The following is a 15,885-nucleotide window of genomic DNA, read 5'->3' on the forward strand; positions in this document are numbered from 1 at the left end:
GGATATACTCTTTTCTAACGGATAGAATATCTGCTATTCACTGGGGTGATAAAACCTCACAACTATATGCCAATCACATGTGGGGTCCCCCACGGAACCTGCCTTTCCCCAACATTGTTCAAAATTTATATGAAACCTCAGTCAGATATGCTGGATAATATCAATGTCACTTTTACAAATTATGCAGACGATACGCAGTTGCTCATCAAAATAACTGGAGACTATGATCATAATACCGTTACAATTAATTCTGTCTATGGGACTATAAAGCAATGGATGCAAGAACACAGGTTGTGCTTAAATGGGATGAAGACAGACCTGCTGATTTTTGGCTCTTTCCATTTAAGATCCAAATTAGACTCAAGATATGCCACATTTTGCACAGATAACTACATAATTGAAATAAGTCAGAGTAAAAACCACCGGCACCGACATGACTGTTCCGTTAGCTCCGAGGCCCAAGTAAATGAGATAATCCAAATTATGATTTAAAACTCTTTAAAAAAAAAAATTAAGACTTCATTTCGGATTAAAATTGTGAAACCCTAGCTAGGGCCACTATTTTATCCACAATGGATTATTGTAACTCTTTGCTTTGTGGTGCCCAAAAGTAGTCTCTGCAGACTTTACAAAACGATGCTGCGTGCATCGTGAAGAAGGTACCTCATGGCCAACATATTACCAACCACAGGAGAAACCTACACTGGTTACCCATTAAAGCTAGAATTTCATTTAAGATCTTAGTTTTCACTCATAAGATAATTGTTGGAAATGCCCCAGTTTATCTTAAGGAGAAAATTACTCCCTATTACCCCAATAGGGAACTAAGATCCAGTAATACATTGTCTCTGTCCTCACCCAAATAAAATCAAAGGAAATGTCAGATCTATTGCTTACAGTGCCATGCAAGCCTGGAATTCCCTCCCCTTGAATTTACGGCTCCAAAACAATCTCCTCTCCTTTTGAAAAAGTTTTAAAACACACCTATTCAAATAAGTACTACAAATCTTCTATTCGTCCCCATTTAGGCTCTCCTGTATTATGCTCCTCTTTTTTTCGTGCTTTCAGGTGAACCACGTCCTGATGCTGGTCGGGTTACCGGCGTGTAATAGAATAGAATAGCCAGGCATCTGCCTACTGCTCAGGGAATTTCTGAAGGGACTCAGGGATGGTGGCCTGTAGATTTAACAATTTGAAATTCCATTCCAAACTTTAGTATCCCACAATCTTTTCTTGTAAACGGGCTTTCTCGTCAGAAACCGATTGCTTCCAGTATGGGGCAGAAGTCTTTGAAATGTTCAGTTCCACTTCACAATCACACTTATAAGCAGCAAATAAAAGGTGTCGATCCCAAGATTTAGAAAAAACTGCTACAAGTCTGCCCCTCCCAAAAAAGCTGTGCCTTTAAAACCTGAAAAAAGAAACTAAAGTACATGCATCTTTAACTAGGAAAACATCTATATATTAAAAAGAAATAAATAGGGCACCGGAGAAAGCAACAAAGATGCCAGATTGGATATATTACTCACCGTAATCTTATTTCTGATGCATGTATCTGCTTAGATTCACAAGCTCTGCATAGTCTGACATCTAGTTGTCGACGTGGAGTATTAGAAGATTTGTTTTCGTAAGCCGAAAACTGACGTCGACAAGGCGTGTTGGTAATACTAGCCCTAGTGTGACGTGTACTCTACCCATGGTCCTTCACGCGTCGACGTCCCTCAGATTGATCGTTTCTGGCATGAGGTTGCATGAAGTGTAGCGCGAGTACAGATGCGATAAAGCAGAAACAGTGATAAACCAGAGAAACGTCTACCCGCCTTAGAATCCATTAGCGGAGGAAGGGTGAGCACACATGAATCTAAGCAGATACAAGCATCAGAAATACAATTACGGTGAGTAATGTATCTCTTCTGAGGCTTGTGGATCTGCTTAGATCACATGCTCTGCATAGATTAACGAGCAGTATCTGGAGAAGGAGGCAGGATGTGTGAAGGTACAGCAGCAAATAGATGTTTCAGAACTGCTTGTCCCACCTGTGAATCTGCTTTAGAGGGAGTGTCAATGCAATAATGCGGTCTGAAAGTATGAATGGAACTCCATGCAGCGGCTTTGAAAATGGCATCTAGAGGGACGTTTGCAATGAAGGCTAGGGTAGCTCTGGTACTTCTTGTAGAGTGAGCCCTGGGAGTGAAAGGTAAAACTTTCAGATAGGGAATAGCAGAGCTGTATGCACTCGACTATCCATTTTGAGATGCATTTTTTGATATGTGATCGCCTTCTCTCCCAGGTGCTATGGAAATGAAGAGCTGGTCTGTTTTCCTTGCGGGTTTAGTTTTGTTCACATAGTACAAGACCATCCTCCGTACATCCAGTGTATGGAGGCTTCTCAGCTGAGTTGGATGGATTTTGAAAAAAGGTAAGAAGTTATATGGATTAACATGGAACTTTCAAATAAACTTAGGTGAAAACCTAGGATTTGTTCTGAGGACAATCTTGTCCTTGTGGATTATGAAGACAGGGTCTTGTACGAACAAAACTTGTGTCTGATGGACACGTCTCAGAGAAGTAATGGATACTAGGAATGCAGTTTTGTTAAGTAAAATGTTTTAGGCTGGCTTTGTGCATAGGCTCCAAGGGCACACTGATGAGTTTGGAAAGCACGACATTAAGATCCCAACCTGGAGGAGGGTTAGAGATTGGAGGGTAGAGCCTATTTACCCCTTACGTGAACGCTTTAATGACAGGAACTTTCTACCAGGGAATCTTGTTTTGTGAAGTGGTGTAAGCTGACAGAGCCACCACGTGTACTGTATGTACTGTGATGGAGTTGAATACTAGGCCGGAGTCTATTAGGTAAAGCATGTAATGTAGAATGTTGGCTGGGGAACATTTGATACGGTTTAAGGTTCATCACCTGCACCATATGTTAATGTTAATGGATATTTGTACCGCGCACTATCACCATCGGAGTGGTCCCCTGGCGCTCTGGCGGCTCTGAAAGAGTGAGAGGGGGGGGAGGGGAGTTAGCGAGCATGAGCTGGAAAAGTGCAAGATAGCAGTGATGTGCTGTTGGCAGCCTCAGCCAGGTGGGTCCTTTGGCTGGGCTTGGGGTGTTATACGGTTGATAGTCGTCGTGTGCTGCTGTGCAAGTCTTTGTGCGGTTTGTTTTGTTGTTGCAGTGTGGTGAAGTTTGTGCGGTGTGCTGTGTTATAGGCTTGTGGTTGTGTTTGGTTAGAGTTTGAGAGGTGTATGCAGAGGGATGAGATTTGTTAGTGGATTGGTTAGTTGGCATTGCTGTCCTTGCATTATGTCTAGGTGTGATGCCTGCTATCATTCACTATTACATCGGAGTGTGGCGCTTGCTAATTTTCAACATTCTGTCTAGATGCGAGGCAGGCCAGTGATCACGATTACATTCCAGAGTTGCACTTGTCATCATTCAGTTTCATTTAAGTGTTCTAACATTCACATTTTGTCTAGATGCGATGCAGGCTAAGGCTAAGAATTCTGTTTACGAGTGTCACATGCTAACATTATTACACCTGTCTAAAGGTGACGCAGGCTAATCTTGACCGTTCTCTATAGGTTTAGGAATAGTTACCATTGGCTAGTATGTTAGTGTGTGATGCAATGCAACATTTACAGTCCAGCCAAGAGTGAATTTGGGCTGGTGGTCGCTAATCTCTCTAAGTGTGCATGTTGTAAGACTATGGCAGTCTACGTTATGGAGAGGTACGGTAGAGTGGCAAGGGCTTTCTGGAGTAGAGTAATTGCTCTATACCCCACCCATGCCACACTTACAGTTTTGTTGGTGTCTGTTGGCTTCCTTTTCTTCCCCTGCGGACACCTGAGAGCCGCCAATATCGGAGCAGCCCTTGGCCTTGGGGCCCTTAGCTGCAAGGGGCTGCCGGGCAGGGGGTTGCCCTGAGAGGATTCTAGATATGGGGAGGAGGGCCAAGCACTCGCGCGGGAGGGTCGGGAGGTGGGCTTGGGAAGGAGGAAACATGGGGACTGGCAGTCTGGGAAGCACTGAGTGCGCTAGATGTGCCCTGGGGTGTCCCCTAAGATGCAGAGCCCCAATCAGGTCTGGGTGAGGGGGTGGTGCGGGAGGCGGGCAGAGGGAATCAGGAAGGAATGGGGCTGCTAGGGGATGCAGGAGCCGAGTGCGCCTCGCGTGCTTTTAAAAGCACCCAATCGAGTTTGTTCAGCTGCTATGCAGCCCTGGGGGCCTCCAGTTACTTACAGCGCCAGGGAAATTAACATAGTGCACGGTAAAAAGCACAAATCTCTTCCAGTTGTTGAAATAGCAGTGTCTGGTGTTGGGTTTGCGTGCCTCCTTTAGGATATCCAAACACCTTTGTGGAAGATTTAAGTGGGCAAATTCTAGGACTTCAGGAGCGAGGCTACCAAGTTCATAGATTGAGGCCGAGGGTGGATGGATGCTCCCTTGTGTTGTGTTAGCATGTTGTATGGGTACGGGAGCTTCATTGGGTTGCACATCGCCAGTTTGAGCAGATGTGAAAACCAAGGTTGTCTCGCTCACATAGGAGCAACCAGGATTATAGTCACTTATTCCTGGTACATCTTCTCCACAATCATGCTGAGGAGTGGCAATGGAGGAAAAGTGTAAGCAAATTTCCCTGACCAGTTCATCCATAGGGTTTTTGCACCCTTGTTTTGGAAACCTGGACGCACAGTCTGGGCATTGCACGTTTAGGCTTGTGGCACACAAATCCAACGAGGGATGACCCCATTGGGAGAATATTCCGTCTAAGATAACTTTGTCGAATTGCTACTCGTGTTGTTCTGGTAGAAGGTATCTGCTTCGAGTGTCTGCCAGAGCATTGAGTTCCCCTGGAACGTGTTGAGGACCATGTTCCGCTCGAGTGCCCACTTCCATACTATTTGGGATAGCTTGGACAGACCGTGTGTGCACCTCCCTGCTTGTTTATGTAGAAAATTGCAGTGGTGCTGTCTGTAAGGACTTGCACTGTTTGACCTGTAAGAGGTTGCTGAAAGGCTTGAAGTGCTTTGAGGACTGCCAAAAGTTCCAGGAAGCTGAGGTGTCTTGGGATGTAGCGCATTTCCACTTCCACTGGGCTGTGTGGTGGTGAAAGTGAACGCTCCCCTCCCCCATACGGCGAGTGAGGCATCTGTAGTTGGGATTGCTTGTGCTGGTGGAAGGCAGAATGGCTTTCCCTTTAGCAGTTTGTCCCTGGACCACCACCGAAGTACTTGTACCAGGGTTAGCGAAACAACCACTAGATCATCCCACTGACCGCTTGCCTTAGACCATAGTTTCCCCCAACCATTTCTGCATTGGGCCCAGGCGCGCACGTTTAACCAAGTGAATGCATGAGTCGTCCATCCCGAGCAAGTGCATTACTTTGTGTACAATTATCTGGCGACCGGTCTTGTAGTGAGGTACTTGCAACAGCATGTTTTGCAATCTCTCGTTTGACAAGAAAGCCAGCCCCTCTTGTCTTTAGAATTGCACCCAGAAAAAGTTTTATTTGACTGGGAACTAGACTTGATTTCTTTTCATTGATGAAGCCCAAATTGAAAAGAAGGTCTATTGTCTTTTGTTTGCAAATTTGAGGAGATTCCCCAGTGGTTAGCCAATCGTCCAGATAAGGATATACAGGGATTGACTCTGTGCAGGTGAGCTACCGCTACTGCAAGCACTTTTGTGAATACTCTTGGTACAGAGGCAATGTCGTCCCCGTTTTAAGAGGGGGATCGCCACTTGAAGCGTGGTCATGCAAAACCTTTGGGCTTGGACTTATTTGTTTGCAGGGCACAGATCTATAAGTTATTCACTGTAGTGAATAACTTACTCCTAGTTCATAGTCCCCTTTCATCCATACTGTATGGGCGTCCCTCCCTAGGGATGGGAAACGGAACCTTTTTCACCAGAAAAATCATCTACCCCTTGAAATTTCAATGTGTGCGGGGGACGTGTCTTTGGAAAGCTACTGCCGTGGCCTTGGCTCTGATGGCGTGGATGTTTGCTGGCAAAGGCTTGTGCTGCCCCTCGTACGCCTCTTTGATAGCCATAACCATCCACCTTGCTATGGAGGCCTTGGATGCTTGACAGCATGGTTTTGATCATCCAATCATCCGATTTATGGAAGCTCTTCGTCCTGTCCAGATAGAATCTTAGAGCACACCTGACATCCAGGCAGTGCAATACCTTCTAAGCCTCATCAATTGGGTCTGCAAAGAAGGTTGGGAGTACCATCTCCTCGTTTAGGTGAAAGGAGACGACCTTAGGAAGAAATGCAGGGTGCGTTCTAAGCACCACCATGTCATTGTGAAATGTTGTGTAAGGCTCTGAAGCCACCAGGGCCTGAATTTCGCTGATCCCGCATGCCAATTTAAGACCCACCAGATGGGCTGTGTTAATGGTAACAAGCCCGATGTCTGCAGATGCCATGGGCTCAAATGGTTTTTGTGCCAGGGCGCCGAGCACCACATTAAGGTCCCATACTGGGTGTGGACGTTTGACAGGCGGGTATAAAAATGATATGAAAAGACATCGTCACTGGAGTTCCTGAAGGCCCCTATGGCCGCCAGATACGTACGGCATGTGTCTACATACACACCTGAATGAGCCAGATGCGCAGAGAAAGCTAGAACATCATCAAGGGAACAAGTTTAATGGATCAATCGGCAACGTTTCTGCCCAGTGGCAAAACCTAGTCCACTTGCTCTTGTATGGACTCCTGGTGGAGTCACTTCTAGCCCCCTGTACGATAGCCAGGTGATCCTGCGACAGGTGCAAATGCTTCAGGGCAACCTGTTCAGGAACCAAACTGCCAGGGCTAACTTCTGCAGAGCAGGGTGAACCACTGTGCCCCCCTGTAGTGAGAGTAAGTGGGCTGGACCCACCGGGAGGTGTACCGGGGGCTGATCCGACAAACTGAGGTGTTCGAGACCCAGGGTCTTGCGGGCCACCAGGGTGCTATCAGGATGAGCCGAAGGCTCCAAGACTACCTGACCATGCAGATGACCTTGTGACCCAGAGGAGTGGGGGGAAAGTGTATGCTTTCAAGTTGTTCCACGGGATCTGTAATGCGTCGCCCGAGGAGCCCCTGCATAAGCAACGAGGCAAACGGTGGGCATCTCCTGTAGGAATTGGTGGCGCAGAGGTCCATCTGCAGCCTGCTGAGCCTGTCTGTCTCCAGGTTGGATTCCCCCAGAAGATGGACCGCTGATAAATGAATATTTGACATCTCTCACAAATGTCTATCGAAAGCCTACAGAGAGGTGGGGATCTGGTACCGCCCTGCTTATTGATGTAATACATGCTGGTCATGTGGAGAAAGGCCTTGAGAGCAAGCCAGGTGGCCATCATCTCGAGCGAGTTAATGTATTCCAGCTGCTCCTGATGAGACCAGATTTCATGGACACCGGTTGTCCAGGGTAGCCCCCATCCCCTGTGGGGACAAGTCTGTGGTGATGGTGCTCAGAGATAAAGGCTGCCGGAATGGCCAGCCTGCATACCAGCAAGATGGTGTCTGCACCCCATCAGACTAGATCCTGATGGAGATGCTGTGGTATGCTGACTGGCTCTGCCTGAGAACGCTTCTCTTGATTCCAGAAGCTGGAGAATTAAGCTGCAGCCTGCTCATCTTGATTATCGAATGCAGTACAGCGAGGAGACATTTCGCCAATATTCCCAGTAGATGTTGGTACCACCAAGCTGGGTTTACTGCTCTGCTGAGGAAAGTCCTGGTTGCCTTTGATTGCTGCAATCTTGTCTATTGAGGGAAAAGATCCTCTGTCCTTGTATCCCATATTAGACCCAGAAATGTCAGAGTCTGAGTGGGCAGTAGATGTGACTTTTTGAGATTGATAGAAAATCCCACATCGTATAGTGTATGCATAAGAGTGGCAGCCGTGTTACATATTGCTTCTGGGGACGCCGCCCTGACTCATCAGTCCTTGGGGTATGGATAAATGTGGTGGCCTTGTGTCCGGAGTAGAGCTGCCACCGCATTCATTAGCCTTGTAAAGTCCCTCAGGCCGAATTGAGCCTGAAAGAGCATAACTCTGTATTGAAAGTGATACCCAATGATCCTGAACCGCAGTAAGGACCAATGGGGTTCCCAAATCTGAATGTGCAGGTAAGCATCCTTCAGACCCAGGGAGCACATCCAGTGTCCCCCACACAAAGTCTCCACAATTAACTTTTGGAGGGGAGGGGAAAGGTTGAAGGAAGGAAGGTCCAACACAACTCTCAGGACAGCCTGGTTCTTTTTGTGTATGGCGAATATCCAGGAATAGAAGCCCCTGCCTCGCTTTGAAGCTCCTCCACCACTTGACTCGCTACAAGCCAGTGTTTTTCCGACAACAGATATGCTGTCCCAATCTGCGGGAGGGGAGGAAGGAGGAAACTGAGGAATCGGTAGCCGGAAGCCTGTAGACTATACTGAGAGGATCCAAGGGTCTATGAACCTCATCTGCCAGGAGTGTGCGTGAAGAACAAGCCTGCCCCCAACGGAGACACGTGGATCCGGATGGGCCCATCACAACTTCTTTCCCTCTGGGGCTGGTGCTGAGGCGGGGGACTGGGAAAACCCCTGGTTAGCCCCTTTGTGCTGCTTGAGCCTGTGTTGGCTCAGGGACCAGTCAGGTTGCCTTGAGCGTCTCTCCTGGAAGCCCCTAAAGCCGCCAAAGGCCCGACCCTTGCCTGAGAGCTAGTGAGCCTGGCTGTAGGTCTTGGGTGCGGATTTTGTTAAGATAGACAAGGATTTAGCTGTCTGGCAGCTATTCTTTTTCCTGTCTAGTTCGTAGTCTGTTGTCGAGTGGAACAAGTCGCGCCCTCAAAAGGCAGGTCGAGGATGTGATCCTGCACATCTGGATTGAATTTCGTTGCCCTGAGCCAAGCAGTCATTCAAATGTCGGTGGCAATGCATATGACTCTGCCTGAGGTGTCAATGTGGGCCATCGTAGATTCCATTATATCATGCGCCACAATCTTGGCCTCTGCCAGGCCTGCCTTGAACCGTGCCTGGCAGTGGGCAGGGAGCTCTGGAAGGAAGTCTGCCATCTCCCGCCACAACTTCTGATTAACAGCCACCAACATGGTTTTGGCGTTGGCCTGACGCAAGTGGAGTGTGGCATTTGAGTAGATCTTAGCAAACGCCTCAAGCAGGTTTTCCTCCTTGCCCAGGAGTGCCGATGCAGATGAGGAAGGCTGCAGTTTGGAGTATAGCGATGCTGCAGCTATAACCAAGGAGTGTGGCTTGACCCAGCCCTCTTGGCAAGGGATTCCACATCCTTCTAAAGAGGGATGCAGGTTCTTGTGGCAGGACAAAGTGTAAGTACTTTGGCTAGGAACCCCGCCTTGGGTTGCTCTGTCTGCGGTTGAGGGATGCCTAGATACTCAGCCAGACCCGCTAGCTTCTCATGGAATGCTTTAGATGACGGTGTCACAGAATCTTCCTCCTTGTCCATGTCCACCGCTGTATCCTGCAAATCTGGGGGTGCGGGAGGAGTGCTGGGCGCAGGCAGCTGTGGCGTGCTGACTGGCAGTGCCAGAGGCTGTTGAGGGGGCACAGCTGTCACAATTGGCGCAGGTGTGGGAGGCAAGGGTTGAGCTGGATTCAAGGGCTGAAGCCCAGCAGGTGCTTGGGGCTGAACTGGAGGGAGCATGTTCCCGATTACATCCCAGAGGATGGTACCCATCTGTGGAGATCTCATGAGGAACTTCTCGAAGAACCTATCCTCGAAGGCAGGAGGGGCGCCTACTGGTGTAGAGGCTCCTGAAGGCGCAGGGGCCAGACCCTGAGGCTGCGGTGTCCTGGGCAGCCCTTGTCTCGCCAAACTGGGGGATGCATACTTTCCCTGCATATTGGAGGGATAGGACGCGGACCAGGTGACGGGCGTTGTTGTCCATTCCCATCTGGATTTGCGCTCCTCGGCATAGTCTCCGTGCGGAAAAGGCGCCGGATGAACTTCCATTTATTCTGGCCCGGAGGCCATTTTGTCTTGCTCTGTGCCACATGCCTGAGGCATGGTGATTGCTGAGCCTTGTCCAGTCTCCCCCTGCACGCTGAACAGCGAAGGCTGGGACCTGCACTGCATCACAGGTCGAGACCTGGTAGGCAGAGTGCCCTCAGCCATGGTGCCGGTAGTGCTGGGTACAGGCGCCCCCTCAGACATGACTCCGGTACTAGGGCGAAGACCCTTGGTGCAGAGCCCGGTAAAAGAGCCTTGCTGCCCCTCAGCTGTAGGACCGGTAGGACCTTTCGATCCCTCGGCCAACGGGCCTGTTGCTGGTGTAGCTTCAGTCTTCTTGCTGGTTTTAGGACCTTAGAGGTTCCCCCCAACCCCCCGCTTGGGTGCTTCGCGGGGAAGGAGTCGCCCTTACAGGGCGCAGAGGATAACAGAGCACCTACCCTGGGCCTGGTCTTCCTCCTCACATTGTTTTGAGGTCCTCTGGAGGAGACCTTTCCAGGAGCTTTCTCCACCTGGCCAACCGATTCTTCAAAGCGTTCGAGGTCAAGGAGTCGCACGCAGTACAGACGTCCCAGACATGGTCTGGGACAAGGCACCGGAGGCAGAGTGCGTGTGGGTCGCACATAGAGAAGGGACCCTCACATGCTGCACATCTGCTGAAACATTCCGTCGACATGCGCCGGGGAGAAGCGTGGCGTTAGAGGACCGAGCAGTACCTGATAATTAGAAGAGACAAAAAAGGAACAAGAGAATGACTTCTTCTGGGGAAGTGCGTGTGGAATTACAAGGCCAGAGGTCTAACTTAGGAGTGCTGGTGAAAGAGGTCCATTCCTGTTGATGTGGAAAAGAGGACTCGGGATTGGCGCCGGTGGGCGGAATCAGGGGAGCGCATGTTCCCAGGGGCGTGCCCTTGTGTGCATCTAAATTGCAAGGGGAAAATGATTTTTCTGGTGGAAAAGGTTCTGTTTCCCGTCCCTAGCGAGGGACGCCCATACAGTATGGAGGAAAGGGGCCCGGACGTAGGAGTAATAACCTGGTTTACCCATTTTGCTGGGACGATCTCTATGGCGTCCTTTCCATCAGTTTCTTTACCTCTTCCAACAGTACACGCTACTCCTCTGGCGTCATCTGTCTGTGCCTTGGCAGGTGGTTTGGTGGCTTTAACAACAGGTCGATGCAATTCCTGCCTGCCATGGTGGACAACACCCATTTGTCTGATGTTCTACCCTCCCACGCGAGGGTGAAGTGTGAAATTTGAACTCCTACTAGGGTAGCATGGGAGGGGACCTGCAGAGGTGCATCATTGTTAGGGAGGGGTGGAAGCTCTCCCATGTAAGATTATTCCACTTCCACTGGATCTTGTATTTACTCTTAAAACACGAAGAGTAAGATTGTCTCTGTGATGGGCCCCAAGTTGCAGACCGCCTGCCCAGAGTGCATCCAGAAGAGCGTTATGAACCCTGACCCCAAAACCTTTGAGTTTGAGGTGCCCCGTTGTACATTGGGTTTGTTGGTTAACTGGAAGATGGATTTAAGAGTGTCATACTCTTCGCTCGCGCTCTTGAAGGAGTCTTCGACAGCGTTACCGAAAAGGACATTAGGTACCACCGGTATGTTAAGGAGGGTGGTCAGGGTCTCCAATTTAAAACCAGACTGAGCCATGCGTGGTGCTTGAAGTGTGTACCTTCTGCGATGATGCGGCCTGCATTGTATGCTGCATCGAGATAAACTTAAGGATGCAGTTACATACCCGCTTACCCTCTGAGATGGTACTTATTTGTGATTTTAGAGATTCTGGAACTGCTTCAACCTGGTGTTCCAAATCATCCCACTTGTGGCAGCCATAACTAGCTAGGAGTGTAGTGTTATTTGCAATTCTAGCTTGATAGGCCACTGAGGAGGTAACCTTCCTTCTAAAACTATAAATTTATTTTTGTTACTTTCTTTGTCTGGCGAGGCTTCAGCAGACGCCAGAGGAGTACCAAACCTCTTTCTGGTCGTGGTGACTTACCAGTAAATCAGGTTTTAGCTGACCCCTAACAACGGTGGGTCTGTGGGCGTTGGCCTGAATAATTTTTCGAATTCTAGGGTTAACCGCCCTGTGTGGTTGGGTGCAAGTAAGGAGGACTGTATACCTCTTTGTATAGACTAACAGTGGGATTAACTAAGTGACAGACTTCCTGTCGCCAAAAATGTCCTCCACAAAGCCCTTGTCCTCTTGGGTGTCAATACTGAAATGATGGGGAGCTTTGTATTGGAGCAGACTGTCTACAGGTGAATCTGCTACAGGCTGATCTTGGTTGTCAGGCAACTGGATGACAGATATCATCGTAGTACTGGTCCTGACTGCATAGGTCCCCTAGAGACCCTGGGTCTTGGGACCCTGAGAGATCAACACCATACATGTCCTGAGAGGGGTATTAGCAGGTGGAGGCCGGGGGACCTAGGGCATTAGTGTTTGGCTGTAGCTCAAGACATGGTTTTTTGACAGGGTGTTGATGTTTTGTAGCCCGTGGCTGTGAGGCGTCTATAAGGGACATTAGTTCTTCTGGATGCTTGTCTATGAAGTCAACAAAGCATGACATACTCTTTATAATTCTATTGAATTTTTCAGGGGTATAGACATAGGAGGGTGGAAAGCCTAAAGGGGTAGGGGTGGCTTGGGATGGTGCCTGGTCCTTGCGATGCATAGCCCCTGAGAGTTTGTCTACAGGGAAGGAGGAATCCATAACCTGAGAGCTTTGGTTAGACAAATGCGTCAAGGATTTCGACTTTTTCAGTGACTTTTTCTTTAACAGGGTAGCCTGGAGGCGTTTATTAAAATTAGTTCTTGCATTTTCAGTTTATGTTTAGGGGACGCTGATGGGCCTTTCGCTGCCTGGTTTTGGCACATGAAGGAGTGCCTTTTTGTGTGCGGTGTCCGAACCGACTTTGGGGGCCTGTTTCAGAGGCCCGTCATGAGCGAAAGTGAAAGCGATGGCCCAGAGGACTGGGAAGATCTGGAGGCTTTTTCCACGGACACCGTGTGGGCCTCGACACTTTCGTCGAGTGTCGACCGTGGGCTATGTGCCTAATGTTTTTGGACGTGTGTGCGCTATGGCCGCCGGGCGTCATCTCAGTCACAGAGCCACCGGCCTGCTTAGTGAGTCGGGGGCCCGCACATGGTGTTCCGACAAACCCTGGTTGCCTTCAGCGTCACTAAGGACACTGATACTGCCCTCGCTGGAATCTTCTGCCACTTTAATGGAGGCTTTGGCCTGCTTTGTGTTGACGGCCCAGCACTTCGTACAACAGTCTCAGTTTTCAGGCAGAAATGTTTGCGGGACTTGCAAAGCAGGTCAGGGTGATCCCTAGGGAGGCAGTAAAAGTCCTTCCACAAGAATTTTTTATGGTAGTTAGGTCAACATTTAAATTGTGGTTTTTCCATTCTAAATTGAAAGGGCAGTTAGGCCAGAAAAAAGGGAAAACGGGTGGCAGAATGTGCATTCTCTAAAAGGAACCAGTATGAAAGACCTCCCCCTACACTTCATACTGTAAGTGTTGAAGCCCGAAGAGGCCTGTGAAAGCCGCGTTTGGTCGTCCATTCAGTGAAGTGGTAGACAATGGAGTTTCCCGTCGAGCACTTGGATCAGGCTGTGGCAAATGCGGACAATAAAGAAATAAAGAGAAGTCTATGAATAAACATTTAACTAGTCAAAATTCATCAGCCTGGAATGGAAATTCAACTTACGACCTACCACAATGGCGGAAAGAAACAAATCTGAGGGACCGATGCTTGAAGGACCATGGGTACAGTACATGTCACACTAGGGAGAGTATTACTAACATGCCCAGTCGCCGTCCATTTTCGACTTTCGAAAACAAACCTAATACTCTGCGACTATTCAGAGAATGTGATCTAAGCACATCCACAAATCTCAGAAAAAAAATATACAAAGTGTGTGTTCCACAGAAAAACCTGAGATAGCAGGGCACAGGTCTGCTTCCTTTTCATAAGTATATCAAGACCAGATGGAATTCAGGTCTTCAGAATCAGAAGGATCTTGTAAATACTTGTCACAGATTGCAATTAAGGGAGAACACAAGATGAAAATGAGCTTTTACTAAATAAGAACCTACAAAAATAAAAATTGCATTTTCCAAGAACTTGGTTATGTAAATAGATGCTCTTGAAACGGTACAATTCTCGCCTCCAAGAATTGATCTGTAGATTGTAGAGTCTAACCTGGCATATTTTCATTAAGCAAGAGTTGAGAATGAGTGTTCTTTTTCCAAACAAAATATCCCAAGGCCTCTTTCCTGAAAATGCGACTGCTCTATATTGCCCCTTTCTGAAGGATTTTGAGCCTCATGTTTGTAGTTGGGTGGTTGAAAAATGCATTGAGTGGTAGCTTGTGAAGGGTAGTCTTTACTAGTGTATATGTCCCGATAAGCGCCAAACATGGCTGAAACAACCAGGATTCTTTCAATGTAGCAAATGCCACATGAATGCAATTGCTAAAAACAAACACTAAAAAAATGTAATATGGAGTACCAAGGAAACAAAAGATCAATCATGGCAGGACTGCTAAAAATTTGCACTATGCAGTGTTGTATGCTCATGTGTGGTATATTAGGTTGGGAGTACAATAAGATGGGTAGATCAGAGCTGGGTAATCAAACAAAAAACATGCTGTACCCAACACTGGGAAAAGGCACAGAAGACTACCAAAAATGCTTTGTGCTCAAGACCCTCCTCTAAGGTACGGCTCCCCTAGGTCCACACACCCTTCACATACCACCTACCCGAGACTGGGCGTTCTGCTCTCTTTGTCACACCCTGCTTTTCCTCTCCTAGCTGCTTGTAGATTCCTTGCTGCCAAATTGCATGCCCTCCCTCTCACCAGTTAGCTTGCTGGATCCTTGCATCTCTGCTTCCCCCCACCATGCCCTCCCACCTATGACTTGAAGCTCTATGCTGCTTCCCAAAACTAGGTGTGTGATCAATAAACAGCAATAATAATAATAATAACCCAATATTAAATTTGTAGGCCAATACATGTAACTTTGAAGTTGGCATGAAGCAAGTGCTTACCAATAAGACTAAGGCAGCAAAAAGTGATCTTGATAAAAAAAAAAACTATATTTTGGGACAACGAATAAAAATACTGAATGATGCAAATGTGATGATTACATAGAAGATCAAATTAATATACTAAGCAAACCTTACAAAACTATCACAAGCAATATTTACCTATAGACAGAGCAAAGAAAGTCACGCTTTTCTAACAGACATGAGCAAAAGAAGATTGTTAAAAAAAAGCTCATGTAGAACAGATTATAGCGATTTGACTGAATTTGTACCCTTTAAAACATTTCAAATACAACTAGAGAATGGACCAAAATATTGTCTTTTAAATGTGAGCGATATAAAGACGAGATTCATTTTAGACCCACTTTTTAAAATAAATATTTAAGGGAAAGCAAACTATTGAATAAGTCAGGTATTTGAAACGATGACTGAAACTAAGCAACTAGCCTGTCCTACATATCAAAATAGTCTAGCAACCACCATTATTTGAGAAAGAACAGATGGACTATCAATAAATGAAGTAATCGACACATTTCTAAAGAGTATAAAGACTCCTACTGTGAGTAGTTAACCTGTGGTACCATTAGGAAAAAGCCTGATCCCGTTCTATCAAATTCAGAGAACCACAAGATTTAAAGTGACATTCCATATTGAAATTATAAATGTAACATTATTCAGAGGTGTGCTCGGAAATCTGACGAGACGCAAGGCAAGAAACAAACATCAAAATGCACACAGCGCAAAGTGATCAGCTTAAAACTTTACATAAATGTCATAAAAGAATTACATCAACCCGTACTATGCATTAATGATCTTGCTAAAAGAATAACTTCAACGCTGCCTGC

At 47.4% G+C, this 15,885-nt stretch overlaps 1 protein-coding gene across 3 annotated transcripts in view; it reads right to left on the minus strand.

The window, feature by feature from the left end:
• Positions 1–15,885, minus strand: part of ZC3H18 (zinc finger CCCH-type containing 18) — a 1,042,429-nt gene that overhangs the window by 371,339 nt on the left and 655,205 nt on the right. The gene's annotated exons all lie outside the window — the stretch shown is intronic.

This window comes from Ambystoma mexicanum, chromosome 1q, assembly GCF_040938575.1.
Source record: "Ambystoma mexicanum isolate Mex_15411 chromosome 1q, UKY_AmexF1_1, whole genome shotgun sequence".
Classification (NCBI taxonomy): Eukaryota; Metazoa; Chordata; class Amphibia; order Caudata; family Ambystomatidae; genus Ambystoma; species Ambystoma mexicanum.